The sequence below is a fragment of the Rhipicephalus sanguineus genome, chromosome 2, assembly GCF_013339695.2.
Source record: "Rhipicephalus sanguineus isolate Rsan-2018 chromosome 2, BIME_Rsan_1.4, whole genome shotgun sequence".
Taxonomy (NCBI): Eukaryota; Metazoa; Arthropoda; class Arachnida; order Ixodida; family Ixodidae; genus Rhipicephalus; species Rhipicephalus sanguineus.
The window spans coordinates 19,744,851-19,765,286 of NC_051177.1; the positions used below are offsets into that span (position 1 = coordinate 19,744,851).

At 50.3% G+C, this 20,436-nt stretch overlaps 1 protein-coding gene across 1 annotated transcript in view; it reads right to left on the reverse strand.

Moving 5' to 3' along the window:
• Positions 1–20,436, reverse strand: part of LOC119382492 (AF4/FMR2 family member 4-like) — a 178,224-nt gene that overhangs the window by 137,887 nt on the left and 19,901 nt on the right.

The window sequence follows — 20,436 nt, forward strand, 5'->3', positions numbered from 1 at the left end:
GCGAGGTAACGTAGCGTAAGATTTTTAATCAAGCACATTAAAACAATCAATATGTTATGTCTATTTTGCGTAATATCGTCTCAACATGGCCTAATGTACAAGACCCAAGAAGGGTACTAAGCTCACTAATATCGCCTCAATGAACTTGAATGGATCCCCGTGCTAGTGAATAGGTTGTAAAAAGCTCGTAATAATAACTTCTAAGATTCGTTTAACAAGTTCGTTTAACAGGTGCATGGCAAAAAGTTAGTAACGGTACGCAAGAGGTAGTAACCGTTGCAACTTTTAAGTGTCTGCTAACGTATGTAGTAAAAAGGTAGCAAAACGTTAGTAAAGGTCCAAGAAAGCTAGTAACAGCTGCTGTTGCTAACTATTTGCTCGTGGTTACAAGCTTTTTCCTAACTTTTTTTTAAGAGATACGGTCCCTCACTTGCTAGTCATTTCCCGGGTTTATCAGAGATTGCGAGCCCGCGTGGCAAAAAGCACTTCAAATAAAGGAACAAAAGGAAGCAAGCACGCTGTAAAGTACCACGGCCAACTAATTGAAGCTGTTGTGAACACGCACCAACGGCGGCATTTTTTTCGCCAGTCCTCACGGCTCGTCGCAATTCGCTTCCGTGCCCACATTCGTATGGTGTATAACACAGCGCTCAGTTATCGCAGAATGACTTCCAACAACGTAATTTGCTCAAAGCCGCGGGCGCTACCGGAAACATAACATGCATAAGCAAACAACTGTAACGCTAGACAAACGAACAGCTTGGCAGTGAACTTTACAATGGCAAATACGCAGAAACGATATGCTGCACGGCGCCGCGGCATTTGCGACGATGCGGCACGCCCATAATGGCGAGCGTGCTCTCTATAATCACGCCTGGTGTACGAAACCCTTCTTGTAATCCCGCTCTTAATGGCGAACGTGCAAACAAGCGCCGGTCACTGCAGTATATCGAAGGGCACGCGAGAGACGGCGCCGATTGGCATTCGCGGCTAGCGTAAACATGCAAACGTGCGCATGCCGGCGCGCCTGTAGGAGAAACGAAAGATAACCTCCGCTTCTTATCTTTTATGGCAGCGGGGCACGGAAAGGACGCGCATTTCAACGCAATGCCTTATTTGGGCTCTTATGTTAAATTTTACCAGCTAAAGGCATAGACTGAAGGCACAGCAGTCTAACAGAGCGTCTAAGTAACGTTACTTCAACTACCGTATTTACTTGCACACGACCAGCACTCGTTAGCACTGGACAGTTAGTGCTGGCTATCCGCTGTTATGACACCGACATTTAATCTCAATATAATGATGCAGCTATCGACATTTTGGTGTTGTTGAGGCTCTTGTTATATAGACCACAGAACATTTTTATAATCGTCAGCGACAGGTATAGCATAACTGTAGCCCCCGAGCTGGATTACTGGAAGCGGCGGACATTATACATACAAGATAAATCGAAACATCTAATCGACTGATTCATAGAGCTTTTACTGGTTTTCAATTATTTATTTTACAATATATTGCCACGCCCACTCCTTGTTTTATCCCGCAAGGACGGTTAGCAACGCTCGACGCTGACCGCGCCGCAGTGCTCGAGAAGGTTCGCGATTGTAGTAGACCATTTTGTTAAGATTGCGCACATGACGCGAATAGTCGAGATCATTCTAGAGCTTGCACGACCACCAGTGATAAGGCTGGATAGTTCGATGCATGATATATAAAAGACGGCTTGTCCCAGCGGTCATCAGTTTTTCGACGGCCGACGCTCTGTTCGCCGCTATCAGTGTTCAGTGTGTACTGCTGCAGGTTGACTTTCCGTTTCACGGCCACAAGTTCGGCCAAATAAAGAGATTCATTTTGGACACGCCGACTGCTGCCTTCGTCAGCGTCACGACCACGTGACAATATTACCCGTTTTGCCTACCCTTCCCACCGTCTAGAGCTCGCAGTATGATACGAAAAAGTTCATAAATACAATAAAATATACACGCGGGGAAGGTGCGCGAAGCCTCTACTCCGAGGAGGAGCACAGAAAGAAAGCGAGAGCTCAGCGCGCGCAATGCGGCGACCGCGTTATAACGCGGCGCGTGACAGGGCGCACGTGCGCCGAGTACCGCCACCCCCCTCCCCCCTCCGCGGCCATTAGCGTCAGCCCAGCAGATTGCCTTCTTTCTCGATCCGACCGCAGAGGAAGAAACACTCTCCCCCTTCGCGCGCTGCCACGCATCGGAGAGAGGGTATTAACTGAAGAACAAGCAGAATCCAACCGGCCGGCCTCGTTAGCGACCTCGGGAGACGTGCTCCCCCTGACAGCTCTTCTTCGCGCAGCACAGCCAGTACACACCTGTCCCCCACCTCCCCTCGATGCATCTTGCACATTGAGTAGGAAATAAGAAAAAATAAAACACGCAAAGTGTCAGTTTCGGAAATATCGACTGAACAATGCAATCACTCTCGCTCCCCTGACGGGCACCTTGTTCATAATTATGAACAAGGCTCCCGTCAGGGGTGTCGAAACGTCTTTTTCTTATTCTTTTGTGGTCGGTGTTCCCATTTTGCTTTTTATGGTGTCACTTGCCGACCAGACGGACTTCCGTCGAAACCTCGACGTCAACAAGACGATCAGGAATCAAAGACTCTCAAAAGCGTATTCCGTTTGTTGTTGCTCAGCGATGTACACGCGTAGATCAAACTGCACATTCGCAACTTTCTTTTACCAAAAAATATATTTATTAATCTGATCCTACAGAATACGGACGCCTCTGAGAATCCAGAATCCGGTTTCCTGGACGCAGCTGTACCGATCCTGGATTCTGGAGAAATGTAAAAGAAGAAGGAACTAAAAGGGGTTCGAGAATACTCGAAATTTCGAACGTGTACTGAAGAGGAACAATTATTCGATTCCTATTCGATTCCAAAACTCATTATTCCAAGTTATCGAGAATTCGTTTTCATATTAACTAGAGGAGCGAGACAACCGTTCTTCCACTCTACAGCGATAAAGGCTGATGTAAACGAAGACCCCCTTGAACTGTGGTGCAACAGAACTGAAGTTGTTACGCAAATGATGAATCAGTCCATGAGCGAAAACACGGAGGAAGTTAAGCACAACATATACCAGCCGATGAGTATGCATGTCTCGCCTTAGGCATCCCAACAAATCAGCTGTCTCGATTTATGCCGTTATTATTTAGCCAGTTTCATCATACTTGGGGTCCTTCGAGAAAGTGCGCCAAGTTACAGTGTTGCTCTTAGCTCCTTGAATAAGCACTACCCTTTCCTACGTGTATCTGTGACATGGCCTTCCTTTTTTTTTTTTAACTCTACCATCCTCACGGTGAATCGTATAGCGTGGATTACATCCCAGGACACCCTGACACCTCCTCCAATTTTATCCACGAGACTACAGAGAGAATTAGCTCTCTGTGTACACCCCCCTCCCTAACGGAAATGAAATTTATAGAACCCTGGATAAATCCCCCAGCAGACAATGATCGTAACTTCCCTTGTTTCTCATTTACAAACAGGCTCCTCATTACGCAGCAAGGGCGACGACGCGTATTACTGGTACATGAACCCGCAACTGAAGAAGCCCCGCCTCTTAGAACCGCTCGCAGTGCCCGTAGCGTTCTTCGAATGCCAATGGTTCGTCTCATCGGCCGGCGAGAAAGTAGGCTTTTCTTCCCACGCTGCTAAATAGAGCAGCCAGTGGCTGAGGGAGGAAGGGGGGGAGAGCGCACAGAGCACGTGGCCAGGGCCTTTCGCAACCGAAGAACCCCACTGCAGTGGCGGCGTCGATGATGCTGTCAACGACCGCCTCGGCGCCGTTATGTTTAGCGCTGTACCGGCGCAGCCGTCTTCTCTTCAAGAGCAGCCAGCAGGGCACGCGGTTACCACAGGGAGAGCACGTTTCAACGCACGGATCGAAACACGTGCAACGTTGCGCGCGGTGCCGACGGCGACGCTTCACTCGGTTGTCAAACACAAAGAAAGGCGATGCGTGGAGAGGGGACGATGCCGGAGAGCGCAATCTTCGCGGAATCCGCCTCCCACGCAACCCGCGGCAGGTATCGGTTACACGCCGAATTGACTCCGGCCTCTTGGAAATTACAGGAGAAAGCCAGCGCAGGTTTCGTAAGAGAACACACCACCCAGTTGCTCGCGGGAGAGGGCGGGAGAACTTTCTAACCGGGGCGCCTCGAGAAGTCTCTCTCTCTCTTTCTGTGGTTGTAGAGCGATAATTGCGCGAATATCTGCTACGCTCGGAGAGTAGTAATCGTAATCAATCTTTCTATACCCTTAATGTTTAACAGCCCATCGACGGTCAGCTGGACGAACGCTTTCTTTATTTCTTGCTTTTTCTTCACTTCCACTAAATTGCAGCTCTAAGATACGCGGTACAACTCACAATCATGCCCTGATCGCCAACAAATGAAATGAAGACTGAAGAGCACGATCGTAGGCACGTCACAAAATGGCAGCGAAAGCACGAGGACAATCGACGAAGAAAGCGACCAACGAGGAAGCAGAAACAAGAGACGGTCCGAATCTGAAGCAGTGAGCGGCGAAAGAAACAAAAAAAAGAAAGGGCAGCCGTGAAGGGAACTCTCCTCTAGACCACGCGTCCTTATTCCGAGCGCAACGGCCCATTCCAAAGCGAGGCGGCGCAGAAGCGAAAATGTTCCCGCGTGCCTCGATGCCCGCCGCCGCTCCGAGGGCGCGCCCCATTTTTCGAAGGCCCCGCATAAAAGAGAACAGCGACGAAGCAGCGTTCGACATCATCCCAAACAGGCCCTATCGTTGAGGATGGCTGGTCCGGAAAGAAGTAAGACTCATCAAACTGTGGACAGAGTGCGGGAACAAAGAGAAGCGAGAAACGACAAATGCTTAGAAAAAAGAATGCCCCGATGCGCTCTCAGCGGCTATTCCAGAATGTGTGACTGGAGCAAGGAGAAAGTGCTGTTCGGTGGGAACTACATCAGGAACGGACCTTCGCGATGGAGCATGGAAAACGTAGGCGGCGGCATTGCTTTCTCGAAGGAACTGACGTGAGCAGGAAAAGAACCGGAAATCCCAAACGGCAGGGCGCTCACCAGAAGAGACACCAACGACGCCGTTCGAGACGAGTATAACCAAGGAGGTTATTTAAACCTCCTTGGGTATAACAGAGCGCTTTCCCAGGGGAGGAAAATTAACAACAATAGAAAGGGGTCTGTAGAGTAGCAGTGTCCGAGATATCGCTCCGCATATGCGAGCGGCTGCGCAACTATGCAGCCACGGTCTAATGTAGAGAACACGAAACGACACAACCACATGGTCCATTGCACCAGTCGATCGCTTTCCCGAACTACAAGACGTTGTGTTACGGAGCATCCGTCACACACTGCAAAGCTGCACAGAGCTTCCTACAATCCTCGTTTCGTTGTTAACACTGCGGAGTCTCTGTACTCGCGGCTCCTAAGTTCTATTTGACTGACGTTTCTTGTGCACTCATTGATGAACCTATACACATAACAGTCACTGGCGTAACCAGGAAAAGGTTGGGGGGGGGGGGGGGTGCGAACCCCACGACCCGATTTTTTTAAACTTTGCATGTGTATATATACACGCACACATACAAACGCACCCGCACGAACATGCATAAAAGGTGGTTGAACCCACCCCCCACTCCCCGAAAAAACATTTCCTGCCTAGGCTACTGATAACAGTCCATCTTTGCGCAGCGCACGAAATTGACAAGGTACACAAGCGAAGAGAACGGGACAAGCGCTGATCTTCAACTAAAAGATATTATTTGAAAACACACACACACACACACACACACACACACACACACACACACACACACACACACACACACCACACACACACATATATATATATATATATATTATGTGTGTGTGTAGCAAGCGTGTGTGTGTGTGTGTGTGTGTGTGTGTGTGTGTGTGTGTGTGTGTGTGTGTGTGTGTGTGTGTGTGTGTGTGTGTGTGTGTGTGTGTGTGTGTGAGAGAGAGAGAGAGAGAGAGAGAAGAAATCTACCGAAAAGCCGGCAGCTGGCAAGCATCAACATAACTGAAGCCTCCCGCAAGAAATCCCTAGGCTAAATCGGGACACAGGCACGTCACATTGCCTTCCTTTCCATTAGGACATTCTAAATATCGGCGCCGCCCACAACTCGTTCGCTTTCGACTTGCGAGACGCTGTTTTAGTAACACCCGTTTCCAGACGAAACAGTAGCCGCGGCCGACGTGGGCGGCTAAAGCAGAGCGCACCACAGCGTGCCGACGCACGTGATCCTTCGATCGTCCAACAATAATCTTTCGCACAGGCGTGCCCTTTAATTAATTACAGCGCCAAGAGATAGGCGGACCGGACCAGACGCAAGTTTCGGACCCCGTCCGTGCGTGGGCCGGTGGTAGCTACACGGTCCTACGCAACCCGTAAGGCCTTTTAACTGTGCACAAAACTACAGCTGACCACGGACGCGCACGCTCTTTGGCAGGAGAATACGGCAACGCACTGGCGCTTCCGCCTACGTGATCAACTAAAGTCCGCGTAACCCGATCTTACTACGTGGAGCGCGCATCCCATCCGCACGACAACATGCAACAGAATTCACACGTCGAGGACCGTGAGAACACCAAGAAAACATTCCTTCGGAAGTGCACCGACTTTCTTTTCATTATTACTATATGTTTCTACTGATAAATGTAGTGTTGACCTTTGAGTGAAGATGACTGAGCGTAAGGAAACACGAGGACAAAAGAAGGCACACTGGGCACACAGGCGCTACACTACATAACAGCTTTGACGTTTCTAGCGTCCAGTGCGCCTTGTTTCGTACTCGAGCTTCCATACGCTCAATCACCTTCACCCAAGATTTACCGACAAGCTCCCATCGCCATCCTTGACGACCGATGGTTAGCCGAAACTCCCAGAAACAATGGTACTTTACGTCATTTCGCTCACCCACCGCCTTTTGGAGACCAGCCGTGAAGACTACTACTCACACCGTCCATACAGGACAGTCAAACGTAAAATGGAACGCTCGTAATCGGTAATCGAGCTATGATTAGGGTAGAAGTGTGACATCGGGAATCAACCACAGATACTATATGAAAAAAAAAAGAAAAAAGAACCCTGCCCTTTCTTTCCTTTCGTTTTTACTGCAACGATAGCGACAAGCAACTGTCATGAATCCGACTCATTCGTTCTCTTTGACATTCATCACCTATTGTACGGCGTCCTAAAGAATATCTCTGGAATTCCAAGCTGAGCAACGTTTCGAAATGCGAAGTTCTTGCAGCTGCAGCGCTTCCAGACTCGACGCAGTGACGTTACTGATAGTAGCGTCTTTCTTAATAGCGAATAATTACCCGGGTAGCGTAGACGCAAGGTGCCCAGCCTATAGCTACACCGCTTTCAAAACCTTTGGCCGTCAGCAGCATCGATCATGACCGGTATACAAACGCGTACTCCACCCCTGCGCTAAAATATTGCACGCGCGTATCTGCGCTAGAGGAAGTTTGTAATCGCGCACGAGCACACAAAGAAACTCAGCCATCCAAAGCAATCGGCGAAACGAGGCGGGGGAAGAAAGTGCAGCGAAAACGGAGAAAGAAGCCGCGCAAGAAGCGTATCGCATTCCTGTCAAGGACGAAGCGCCCATCTGCCCCGTCGAAACAACAATGAACGGGCTTGCGTCCCCTTCTCCTTGATACGCAAGATGCGGCTAGCCTGCCTCGCGCACAGAAAGAGGCCGCCAAGCTTCCTCTGCAAAACAGAAAAGCCGTGCCGTTCTTCACCAGGTTGCCACAGGACCTCTCCATGCATTTTTGGATTTCCTTTCAAACGACCTCCTCTCCGTGCCCTTAATCTAATCCTACCAGGAAGATATGGCGACGATGGACGGGGGCAAGCTGCGAACGGGTACACAAAGACAACACGAGAGGAGCAAAAAAAGAGTAAAAAAACCACACGCCAAGCAGTGGACTCGACGCTGAAGGCATAACACCCCTATCACACAGGGCAACTTTAGTGCACTTTGAGGGAGTGCACTTCGCCGCTGGTGTCATTTGCACGCTGTCACACAGGAACGCTTAGTGACACTCGCTGCAACGTACACTTGCCGGCAAGTGCGTTCGCCAAACTCACTTCGCTACGACGGAGTGTCTAGCCTCGGCAGCAGTGGCTTGCAAATAAATACGCTAATGCAAAACGCGGCGATCACGGTATATTTAAACCATCGTTCTCGTTATTAGGAATACTGCCATGTATTCAAACAAATCATACTGCAACAAAAAACTTCGCTACTCTCGCCCTCAGGCAGTTTGCGGTCACGTCCGCTAGGGGGATGCGAGAGCACATGCCGTGCAATGGCCGCGTCCGTCGCGTTGTTTACTTCCTTGCACATGTGTAGGTCAGTCATTCTTTAGTCATTTGTGATGGCGTGTGCCACGGGTGCCACTTCCACGAAGACAACGTGGTCCGAAGCAGAGACGCGGGCACTCATACGCCTTTGGGAGGATGAGTGCTGCCAAAACACGCTCCAAACGCCCGTCACCACTACGCGTCCCTTCTGCACCGGAGTACGCCATTTTTGTTTTCGATTCGTCTTTGATACGACACTGTCTTGTCTCGGCTCGCGATGACCAATGATGTTATGCGGTTGCAATATTTACTTCATTTGCGCGCAATGTTTATTGTAAGTTATGTTCATGCCTATAATACGCTATTAAACAGCGAGCATTGCCAAAAATAACAAATATATATTGCGCTACTAAACCACCAACTGCCACTGCCATCATTTCCAAAGCACACTTCTCTTTCTCGTGTAGCAGCGCGCGGCCAAAGTGACACACTGTGAGCGTAAGTGCACTCGCTCAAAATGACACTAAATTTGCCAGTGTGACCGGGGTATACGACGAATGCTTCGAAGACGCGAGGTGGGCGTGTTGGGGCAACTCGAACCATGCATGGTACACAAGCAGACAATCCCTACCGCATCGATTAAAGCTCCACCTTACCTTATAAGGTATACATACCACGGATGGTGAAAATACGAGTACCCTAAAACCGGAAAAAAAAGGGTGCTAGCGGACTGGTCTGATTACAGAAACAGAACGGATAGCGAGAGCGGGTAATGTACGTGTTAGCAAAACCATCTATTTAAATAGAGAATTTCAAGTCCTGCACATGAGCTGCAAAAGCGCGTTAATGTGCTTTGCTTTCGTTTACTTGCCCTACAACATTGTTCAAAAGAACTCGTGCCTTTGTTGGCATTCGCTCGGCAACTCGCTGTCCACTAGGGTTGTTTTGCAAGAAACACCTTCTTCGTGTAACTGCTGGCACGATCGCGCGAGCCTTTGTGAAAGATAAAGGCCACAAAAACAAAACTGGAACGTGGCAATTATGGCCCCGAAGCTACAGAAAGCAAAGCGGGGGCGTCCTCATTAAAGTGATTGAGACCGAAACAACCCCCTTCAAAAATCTAACCAATATCGAAAACGTAAAGGCTTGACTTAAAGGGCCACGGTGAGAAAGAAAAGAGAAGTGCAGAGCAATGATGAGCGAAGGCGAACCATCAACCACAAATGGTTGCCCACCCGAAGGAAACCCCCACACCGTGCACCCATCGTCAAAGCCCAGGCGAAACCGTGGAAAGTTAGAGCAGGCCAGTCTGCAGCCTCGCAGCGAAACCAGCGGTAGCCGAGTCTCGACATCTTCTACAACCATGCCGCAGGGCGTTCAGAACGCCCGCCTAGGGAAGGCGCACAGTAGTTAGCAAAGGAACAGCTAGCAACGTCAAACAGAAATGTCGAGGGCGGTAACGTTTTCAGAAACTACACGTTCGAAACGGCGTCCCGAAGGAGAGCGAAGATTCCTTCGCTCCGGTAACGAGACTAACGATGGTCCCACACCAACGCCGCAGTTTCCTCACCGCGCGTGCGCACACGCGTCACGTCGGAGCGAGACGAAAGAAAGAGGAGCCGTCGTCTCGAAGGGTCCGTCTTTCTGCAGCCTCCAGCGCCGTTGCTCAACCAGCGCACCTCAGTGAGGCGAGACGACCCAAGGAACAGTTGGGCAACACGGCAATAATGCGCTGCGCGCCACTACGCACGAAGCGCCGAACACTGCTGCAGCAATTCTAGAAGGCTCCTCGGTCGACGACGACTGAAGCTGTGTAAAGCAAATAGCGACTTCGCCGCTGCCTCGACACATGGACGGAATGCCCGTACAAAACGAGAGCGACATGCGCGGTTCACCAAAGCGACGGTGGTAGAGGCTTCGCAAAATTCTGTCATCGCCGACACTCGAGAATGCGAGCTTTACGAAGGGGGCCAAAAATCGCGCGAACGCACGCCGCAAACGGGTAATGCAAATCGTAATGTAAATCGGGCAACGAGTGCACTTGGGAGGCGCTGATCTCCCAACCATATCAGAATCTGAAAGTAAAACAAAAACAACGCTTGCAACATGAAACACTCTATCAGGAGGCTTAAGGCTTTATCTGACGCTATCTCGCGTTTGGGGAGATGACAACCCTTTTACGAAAGATATTCGTAAGGACAAACAACACACCGTTACGAAAGCGAGATCGCCAATACCAAGGCAACCGTGCCGAGGGGGACTGCGCACCAACGACAATGGCGGCCTGCTTTCCACGACAATGCCGGTATATCTGCGTGCGCTTCTCAGCACGTACGAAAGTGAGCATCAGCGGGCAGGGCAGCGGGCATGAATGCAATGCGTGCAAGTCGGAACCCCTGGAGAGCCGGCGTCCATTTATTGCTGCGGGGTGCCGTAATGTCGTTTAAGCGGGAGTTCCTAATTTACATGACTGAGGGCGCCACAGTGGAAGCCGGCACGGTTAGGCGCGCAGCTGGGCTTATATGAACGAGTTTCGCGTGCGCGGGAAAGGTTATTCTTACAGACAAAGCTTGGGCCCGAAGAAACTCACATCAATGATTGCCGGCTAAGTTGTTTACCTTGTTATATTATAGCTCACCGCGGAATTACTGCGCAGCGCGAACAGCTACTTTAGTGTTAGTTAACGTAAGTCGACCACGCCCGGACAATACGCGGGACGTCGATCAGTAACAATATTCTGGAAAGGCAAACGGCCTGCGCAAGACAATGTACTTAGCTAGGTGACGAATGCTCGAGAACGTTTCAGAAAAGAAAGTCGGTGTCAAGAATCCAGTCTCTGAATGCGAAATTAGCGTACTAATGGTAAATTTCGAATATGAATAGATGCGACAAAGGCGCTCTACAAGTACAAATAAAAATGTAGATACAGCCAAACTTGTCATCAAGCATTCGGTATAAACGCATGTCATAATCGCGAAATTGAAGAATGAAAAGTGTATTACCACGTTTATAGTGACTTCACTTGCTCGCCACAATTGCGCTATATACCCTTTGTAAACATCAATTGCAAAGCTGAAGTTAAGCCGTTATTAAGTTTCAAACTGAAGGTCCTTACAGTAGAACGCAGTTAGCACTGCACTTAGAGAGGAGCGCACACGCCGCGGCGCGAAAGCTAAGTGACATGCAAAGTTCAATTCTGGTTCATACGCTGATTCACACATGACTGAGAAACGCTAGGTATTACAGTATCCCTAGACTCTGCCGACGCGGACAAAACGTTGTCGCACAAGCGCACTCATCGAGAACTGCCACGGCGAACACTTCGCGATAAGCGGAGCAGCCATTGTGACACCCACACGCTGGCGGCGATGCGTGCGAACGCGATCAATTCGCGAATATCGGCGGCACAAACAACAGGTGTCGCTGTAGAGGGCAGAAAAACAAGCTACGACAGCCTTCCGACTGCGGCCACCGCTGTCAAACAACGCCGGCACGAGGCTCGCCAACGCAGGTGGGCGGAAGCACTGACACGAGCCCTGCAGTGAAAGGAAAAAAAGCGGGGCTTCAAGCATTTCCGGCGGCAAGTCATTCCTGAAACTGTTGCCTTCTCGAGGGGCACCGCGAAGCTGTTCGTGCGAATAGAAGAACGCCTACTCGAAATGTCGACGAATAAATACACTGCTTTACACGGCGAAGCGGAGAGTGCTCCGGAGCTGTAACACGTTGCTATGGGCTGTCAAGGGCGGTGGTGTAAAGGCAACGTTTGATGGTATTTAAGCTGCGATTCCCTAAGTATGGCGGTTCGCATGCGGGGAGCACGGCACTCTCGTTTCTCCTCCAACACTTCCGGTTTTTCGAATATTCATAAAAAGCCTTCTCAAAATAAAACTTGAGCGAAATCGATGGTTCTGGTCCACGCGAGGGGGATACATATGATATCGGAGCATAAGCTTACTTAAGATAATGGACCCGTCAGGATAATTAATGGATATTAATTGAACTACTTCATTCTTGTGGGCAGCTGGGATCGTTGCGACACCTGGAGGAGCAGATTTCAACCACGCGCTTCTTTCCACGTGGCCTCTGAGATCCGCTTCGGCAGTATGCGAAACACAGTTAGCCCAAGGAATGCACCAGGGCACGGCGACGTGCGAGTGCCACAGCCAGAGTCAAGGACCTAACTCTAAGTACACGGCGTGTTCTTCCGTTTCGTCCCCCTCGAAATGCCGCCGCCGTGGCAGAGAATCGAACCCGCGCCCTCGAGCAGCAGCGCGACACCTTATCCGCATGGGGATTATATAATGTCGGCGTTGGTGCTTGCAAAACACTGTCGCCGTTGCAAAGGCAACACTAACCAGCACGTTTTTCCAAACGATGGTACCGCCTCGAGGGATGACTATAGGAACGATCGGCTCCATAGCGTACGTGGGTACTGATCCCTCAAATTTGCCTCTAATTTTGATTATTGTAGGCTTCATGATTGATTGCTAAGGTTTTCTTTCGTGCGTGACGATGATTACTACGTACATTTCAATCTAAAGCTCTCGACGCTTGATTGAACATAGGGTAAAAACGACGTCAGAACCAGGCTCGCACGTCTCGATTATAGTGTCTCACAAGGTTAAAAAAGAAGAAAAGAAAACCTACAACGTATACATTGCAAAAATGAGCACGGAAACTCGAATAATCGCGGTACACTGGCATTTGAGCAGAGCAGCTGTCGAAGGCTCTGCGCCGATATATCGGTCACCTAACGCTGCCATTTGACGGAACGCATCTGAAGGGGATTCGGAGCCGGGATTCGAGAATCGTACCGCATAATGAGTCAAATCTGGACGCCGATTCCGACATCTTGTTCCACGGTGATGTTTCAACACACTGCGACCGCATGGGGTGCCTCACGAAAAAAAGGGTGCCTGAGACCAGTCCCGTCTCTGTATGTTACCCGAACAAAGTGTTATTAATCGCAATAAGCGAGTAAATAATGCGAGCACCATTTGGCGAAGTGAAGCATTTTATTCTTTGTGAAGCCGCGGGCCGAGTGTCTGAAACCCCTGCCTTGGAGGATATTACACACACGTCGGCGCAATGAATAGATGCATACGACTCGTCTGTTAACCGATGCACGTGACGTTCATCTTCCCGATGGGAATGACTTGCGGACCTTCACAGGCGCCATAGTTCAGAGTTAACCATCCCATAAACCAACCAACCAGTCGAAACATGCGCACTCATGGTTTCACGACGACTGCGGGCATGCTACTGTACGCACTAAATAAAAGTGCTAAAAACGGAATCCCCTACTACAAGCTCGTCTTACGAACAAAGTAAAGGTTACGTACATTACACAGCAACCGTAATGCCATTACACGTTAAGAAAAGTAATCGATCAATAGCAAGACTACCGAGAAACGTGGTTAACAACATGGTTGCTATTAGTAGCGTTCGGGCGCGCTCCCGCGCAATGAAGGCGGCTGCGCGATAGGTAGAAGGCGGGGTGCGCTACACCGTAGCAGCACCGTCGCGAGGGCGATCCCCTTTCATCGCCTCCCCGATTGCAGCGGCCGTTACGCGAGAGTCGGCGGTGTGTGTGCGCGAAAGGGGGCAGGTAGGGAACAATAGAAGAAGAAAAGCACACGATGGCAACCGATACCTCCGGTAGCACGGCGGTGCTAGCATCGAAATAACGAGAGAGAAACGGTGGGGCGAGGAACGGTTCAGTGAACAAAACAACAGCGACACGCGTTTGAGTCGCGGCAGCCTCGAGCGCAAGCAGCTTGAGCGCGTCAGGTGAACGCACGGAGCCGGAGGAAATAACAGAGAGCGAAGGATGGAGAGGGAGTGACAGGCTGCCGCCACTGCCGCCCTATATCCACCACGACGCAGCGAAGATGAGAGCAGTCGCGGTCGTCGACTTCCAGCGGCGGTGACTTGTTAACCCCACATATCGAGTACAGAAAGCATACGGCATCGACAGCCTGCTGTCACACGAAGTCGATGATCCTCTATTGTCACCAAACAAGGCGAATTTCAAATCGCTTTGGGTAGCTCATGACCTTAACCGCGGATATGCGTTAGACAGCGGGCGCATTTTTTGTGCGAAGTAAGCTGCCACACTTGTATGCTCGAACATTGCCTTGAAAATTGGCAAGGCATGAAATATACAAGACCACCCCAAAGAGGTAATAAATCCACACTGCCCTGTGATATGGTGCGTAAAGGAGTTCGTTTATCAAACACATTTGGATTAATCGCATTTAACCATCTTCGACGCGTAGCAGAATATATGCACGTCGGTGTTTTTTTTTTTCAGTTTTCTTTCCTTTTTTTTTTCTTGTTTGTGCGTGCGCTCCGCTCAAACGTACATGCCACCTGCGCGCCAGGTAAACATCTCACGCTCAGATTGCGCAACTCGAATAAGCTTTACCAGCAAGAATAATTGCAACAGAAAAATCATAGCAAGCTCACAGTGTCTGAAGCCCTCTTACCAAGATAAACTTTTGTAAGGTTCATCTTTCAACACAATGCAACACAAGAATGCCCACCTGTTCTTGTTGCATTTTCTGTGCCTTACATGAATGCTTTTCTCCAACACCAACCTTTGTTCAACATGTACCAACTAGACCAAAGGGGCGTTTTACTGACTAGCTTAACTTTGTTATTCAAAGAAGCCCCCGACGCGTCAAATTACCTAGGATACCTTCCGTCACAAAGAAAAAAATAATTTAAAAAATAACCTTGCGAGTTAAGCCGTGAATACAGCTGCATTATTTTACAGACGTGAGCAGGAAAGCAAACAGTCAGATCGTCAGCAGTGAGAACATCACTGGGACACGGGCATGAATGACCACCTTTCTCGATTGCATCACCGCGCTGTCTCTCTCTCTCTCTCTCTTTATATATATATACACTCACGCAGATATATATATATATATCTGCGTGAGTGTTAGCAAAAGCTAGCTTCCGTAAACGCACACACACACTGTTGTTACATAGCTGGGGGACCACATGCGCTCCAGTCGACATGCGACACAGCGAAGTTCGCAGGTAGACGCGAAACTGCGGCGGCCGACGACACTATCTGCGACGACGTGACCGCTGCACGTCTCGCCAGGTTTAGCAGCAGCAAAAGGAAGCACTAAACGCCTCGTGGGACAGTGGCGCCCCCTTTCTGTTGACGGACAAACTGGAGTGGAGGACGAGGCGACAGGACGCGGGCTTCGGGGGGCGCGGGGGAGGGGTACTTATCGCCACGCAAGGTCCGCGCAAACAAACCCAGTGAAGAGGATAGCGTTTTAGCTTGCGCCGTTCGCCCCTATCATTTTTGACACGGCGCACTACGGATGGGCTAACAGAACTACAAACACTTGACGGTCATGTCGACTGCGGCAGCACGGAACGTCACAGCGCGCGACAGGCGGCAGTCGACAAAACCGGCAGGCGCTCTTACGGCACCGCTACCGTGTCTCCTCCCTCTACGGTTGCGGCCTGCGACGCGGGCTGTGTTCGCGTTTCGTCACTGGGATTCAAGCAAGCCGAACTGCCGCCGCTAACAAACGCCGCGGCAGGAGCCGTACGGCCCTCACTTGATTCAGGCCACCTGCAGCCCGCAGCCGCGGCGCGCCCCTGCCACGTCGGCAAGCGGTTCACTTGACAGAGCTAGACTAGGAGCCGGGGTTCTGCCGCAGCCGCTTAGCGCGGGCGACAACATACGAGGCCGACGAAGAGCATCGCACTACGTGGTTTAGCGTATCAACAAGCACATAGCTTTCAAAACACGTCTCTATTCAGAACGCAGGTACAGCACGCGACGCGCACGGTCACCCGAGATAGCAAGCAGCGAGGCACTTTCCGACACAACACGGCAAATAATCGCACTTGACGTCCCAGGATGATTTTTAAAAAAACGGAATAAAAAAAGCTCGGTAATCTCTAACTCGATCCCGTAACTGCCATAACCGACAAACGTTTAACCACACGTGATGGCGTGGGCGCATCACTCACGTTTCGTTAAGTGACTTGCACAGGCAACGGATAGCCTTATAAAGGAATAGAAACAGCATGATGCAGATACATGTCGCACTGAAGGTTACTATGTGACTTTTGTGAGGCGATTAGCTCCAAAGAAGCGATAGAATGAAATCACCTTATTCTGAGAAGTGGTACCTCGGTTTAATCGTCCAAACACAACCCTGTAATGGTGCTACAATGTGTATCAGCACAGTAACTCCTTAAATCGCGGTTATCACAGACAACATCCGTGGCATAACATTCCCTTTGCCGTATATATGCTATACGGTATAGCACAATATTCTAGCTTCCACCTCCAGAAAACTAAATGCAGCTAAGAATTATTGTTATAGCTAATTCCACGATAGAGACTGCGGTGTGTTTAAACGTCAACGTAGAAATTCTACAGAAAGGTTAGAAGCTAGAAAATATAAACCTTTTGCACAGTTCGACGGGTAGTTCAGAGGTCAACAGCGCCCATAAGCAGGTACACCACGCATAATCAAAAATCCAAGCTCCTTTGTACGTCATTCGCGGTTCTTTTGTACGCTTGGCCGATGTCATTTCCTAGGAATCCCTACAACACAAGCACGATGACTACGTACTGTGATCACCTTCTTATTCATTTTTTACAGCGAAGATGTCTTAGTCTCCGCTGCGCCGTCGTCATTGTCGTGGTCGTGTAGTAGTAGGCGCCACGAAGGTCACGTGACCACAGGGGGGAAGTGAATAAAACATTAATAAAACAAAATGGTGATGATGATGTTCGAAACGATTATGATGATGATGCTAAATGACGATATGCTCGGGATGATGACGACGCCTCGAGGTGATTTAAGGCGGATTTACGACACCGTGTGATCTCGCTGGACAATCGCATACACTCGCGCGCTTACGGCTTCGCTGTCCCGACGGTTTTCACAACGTGGAACTGAGGTTGTTGTTTTTTTCCTAGGCCCTCTGACAATATTTAAGTGTTACCAATCCTCTATGCTCGAAAGAGTTATATCTGCTGACGCCACTGCAGCGCAAAAAAAAGAAAACAAAAGGGACAGGGTCAAAGATGAGAAGAAGACACCACGGGGCGCTACTTGCATGCACCCGTGCGCTTTACTCTCCAGGTAATGTTTCCTTTTCGGCTGAGACAACACAATAAAGCAGACTCGAGTCAGCGTCTGCGGTGTCTCTTCACCTTCCTTGCTCGTAGCTTTCTTGGGCTACAATGACCTCAGCATGTATCAACCAACTTGCCCAGGAAGTTTTACTCAGTTCAGATGCATCGCCAAGCAGATGCTTCATTCGCTATAAACACAGTGCACTTAGTGCTATATACATTCAGAGGTCGTCAATCCAGATGACCCCGAATCGATAATCGATGCGACGTGCTCCCAACCAGGGTCATCCATCACTGAACTCTGGCCCAACAGAGCAGCGCATGCTCGCGGCTCTGACCGACCGGAAGTGTGAGGTGCACGGCACACACCGTCCTTGCCCAGCTGCCATAGAAGCGTCTGCTTTTCGACCCCGAGTTATCCCGCAACGATAAACGACGATAGCGGAAAACAACGCGCCGGGCAGATAGATCGCCCCTCAAGCGTTTCCACAGGATCGAAACACTGTGCTTCCTTCTTTACAAAGACGCAATCGTAAGCGTGCCTCCTTATCTGAGCAACGATTGCCGAAGAGGCTGCCATCCGTTCGGCCAATGCCTATTATTAACGCGAGACTTCTCTAAAGTCGAAACCTTCACAGCCCGCCCGCGTCTGTTCTTGCGGCTCCAAGAGGTGCCGGTCGAGCTAACACATATACGTCGACGTGTCGCTCCCACCACCGTGGGGATTCGAGACAACCACACGAAAGGATAAGTACGCCAGAAAGGGAGGTTGCACGTCCGCCGCTGGCACACGTATGTCCGAACTACGCTATCCCGTTTCGTATAACAGTAATACGATAACAACAGTGTCAACATGGCGGGATAGTATACGCGCGGAGTAGATGTCTGAACGATAGGCAGTGAACGGAAATGCGTTCACATTCAAGGTGTAAAATACGCAGTAACGGGCACTGGCGTAGCCAGGGCGGGGAGTTCAACACCTCCCCCCCCCCCCCCCCGAAATTTTTTTAGGGGCGAAGCTCCTTATAGCGGCACCCGTTCGTCCCGTAGTAGTGTGTAACCAGTCTTAAAACGGAGGGGGCGTGCACACATGAAGGCTCCCTAAAGACAATGCGCTGCGACAGTACGTGATATGTATCGCCCTCTCCTCTCTCACGCTTCCCCCTCTTTCTCCTCTCCTACGGTCCTCCCTCCCTTACTTGCCTCGCGGCGCAGCGGCGCCGACGCAGGCAGCGTCGCGGCAGCGTCTTGATTGAAAAAACCGACCGCTAGCGCTGCACAACCGTTCACTGACCACCCCGTATATATAGGCACTGGATTTTGACCTCCAAGGTAGTGCGTGTGTGCGATTTCTCCTGTGCGTGATTAAACAATGAAAATTCACAGCGTACATGTAAAATTAAAGTGAGCTGCAAGTCGTCATAACTCTCATCGAACCTTTAGTATAAACGCGCCCGATCCCGCGTCGGTGATGATGTACTGGGCAGAATTCACGGAAGATTCACGGTTTACCGATGAACATCCGCAGCTTCGCCCACTCATCATCATTCACTCCGTGGATATGCTGTGTTTCAATTTCGCATGTGTGCAAGCACACAAACACACACACGAACATGCATAAGGTGTGCTTGCAGCCCTCTTCGAAAAAATTTTGGATACGCCCCTGGTAATGGGTAAAAGGCGACGCGTCATTTCTGTCCGCCGTTCAACGAAGCTGTAACAATGACGCGCGACGCGTTTGCGTGAAGACGACAGGCAGTACGAACATGCGCGCGATCTGGCTTACGTCAATCCGCGCTGCCACCCATCGATCAACACCAGAGTTCGATTAATGAACTGATTGGTCGATCGGGCTTATCGCCGTAACGCAACACGATCGCGACGATTATTTTGATAGTTACGCAGATTAGAGGTTCGCATTTCTTCATCAAAGAAGCGTCTGTTACTATGCGCGCAATTCACAAGAGTGTAACGAAGAAAACAATAATAAGTAAAATTGTACACCCAGGCATTTCTGAAATACGCCGATGCCGAATAACGCACTGCGTTCTTGCGTCCCTGCCCCACATGAACGCAGCTGATCGACTATATATGATCGACTTCGAGTGCTTGGCCAACTGCTACAGATCGACGCCGGGCTGGAAAGAAGCACCATCGCAAGCGCACATCGGAAGTGCAGCGACACCAACCGCCAGAGGACGAATGAGCGAAACGGCTTCCCGAGAAAGCGTCTCGCAGAGCGCGGGCAGAGGACGACGAGCAAGGGGACGCAACATTGGAGAACTCGACCCGCGCCGATCGCCGGAGGAAGGACGACAAATGATGCGTCTCCGCCCAGAGATCCCCGCGGCACGCAAGCGGCAGACTCCCCTTCCTCGCACTGTCGACTAAATAGGAAGACGCATTGCTGCGGCTTTTCGGTCGGCACTGCCGCAGTGAGAGGTGAGATGGTGTGAAAGAAGCGGGTCACCGCCACCTCTTTCTGACAAAACGAACGCTGCATCGGCCAATAAACGTGCCGCCTTCCGCTTCCGCTCGCACTTTTCGACCTCTACTGTATATACGGCCCGCTAAACTGATGCGACCCACAGGGGCGCATCGTTAATTGGAAACCGGCCACACGCAATGCACCACGACAGTTAGTCAGTGACAACCTCAGAAAAAATTCAGCAGCCCTTGCCCTACCAAGAAAATAGGGGCCTGGCGAGCACTGTGCGTGCCTGACGAACTACTTTTCTCTCTCTCTCTCTTTCTTTCTATCGCATAGCGCAATGTTCCCTCCTAACTGTTTCCTTCCTCCATGTCGGGAGCCGGACCGCCATCCACTTGCTTAGCAGCGCAACACTTGAGTTGCTATACAGACAACAACGACGGTCCTGCGTTCATATACAGGCAACAATGAAATGTGGTAACGTGAAATCCCCAGTGACCTCGATAACAGGTCAGAT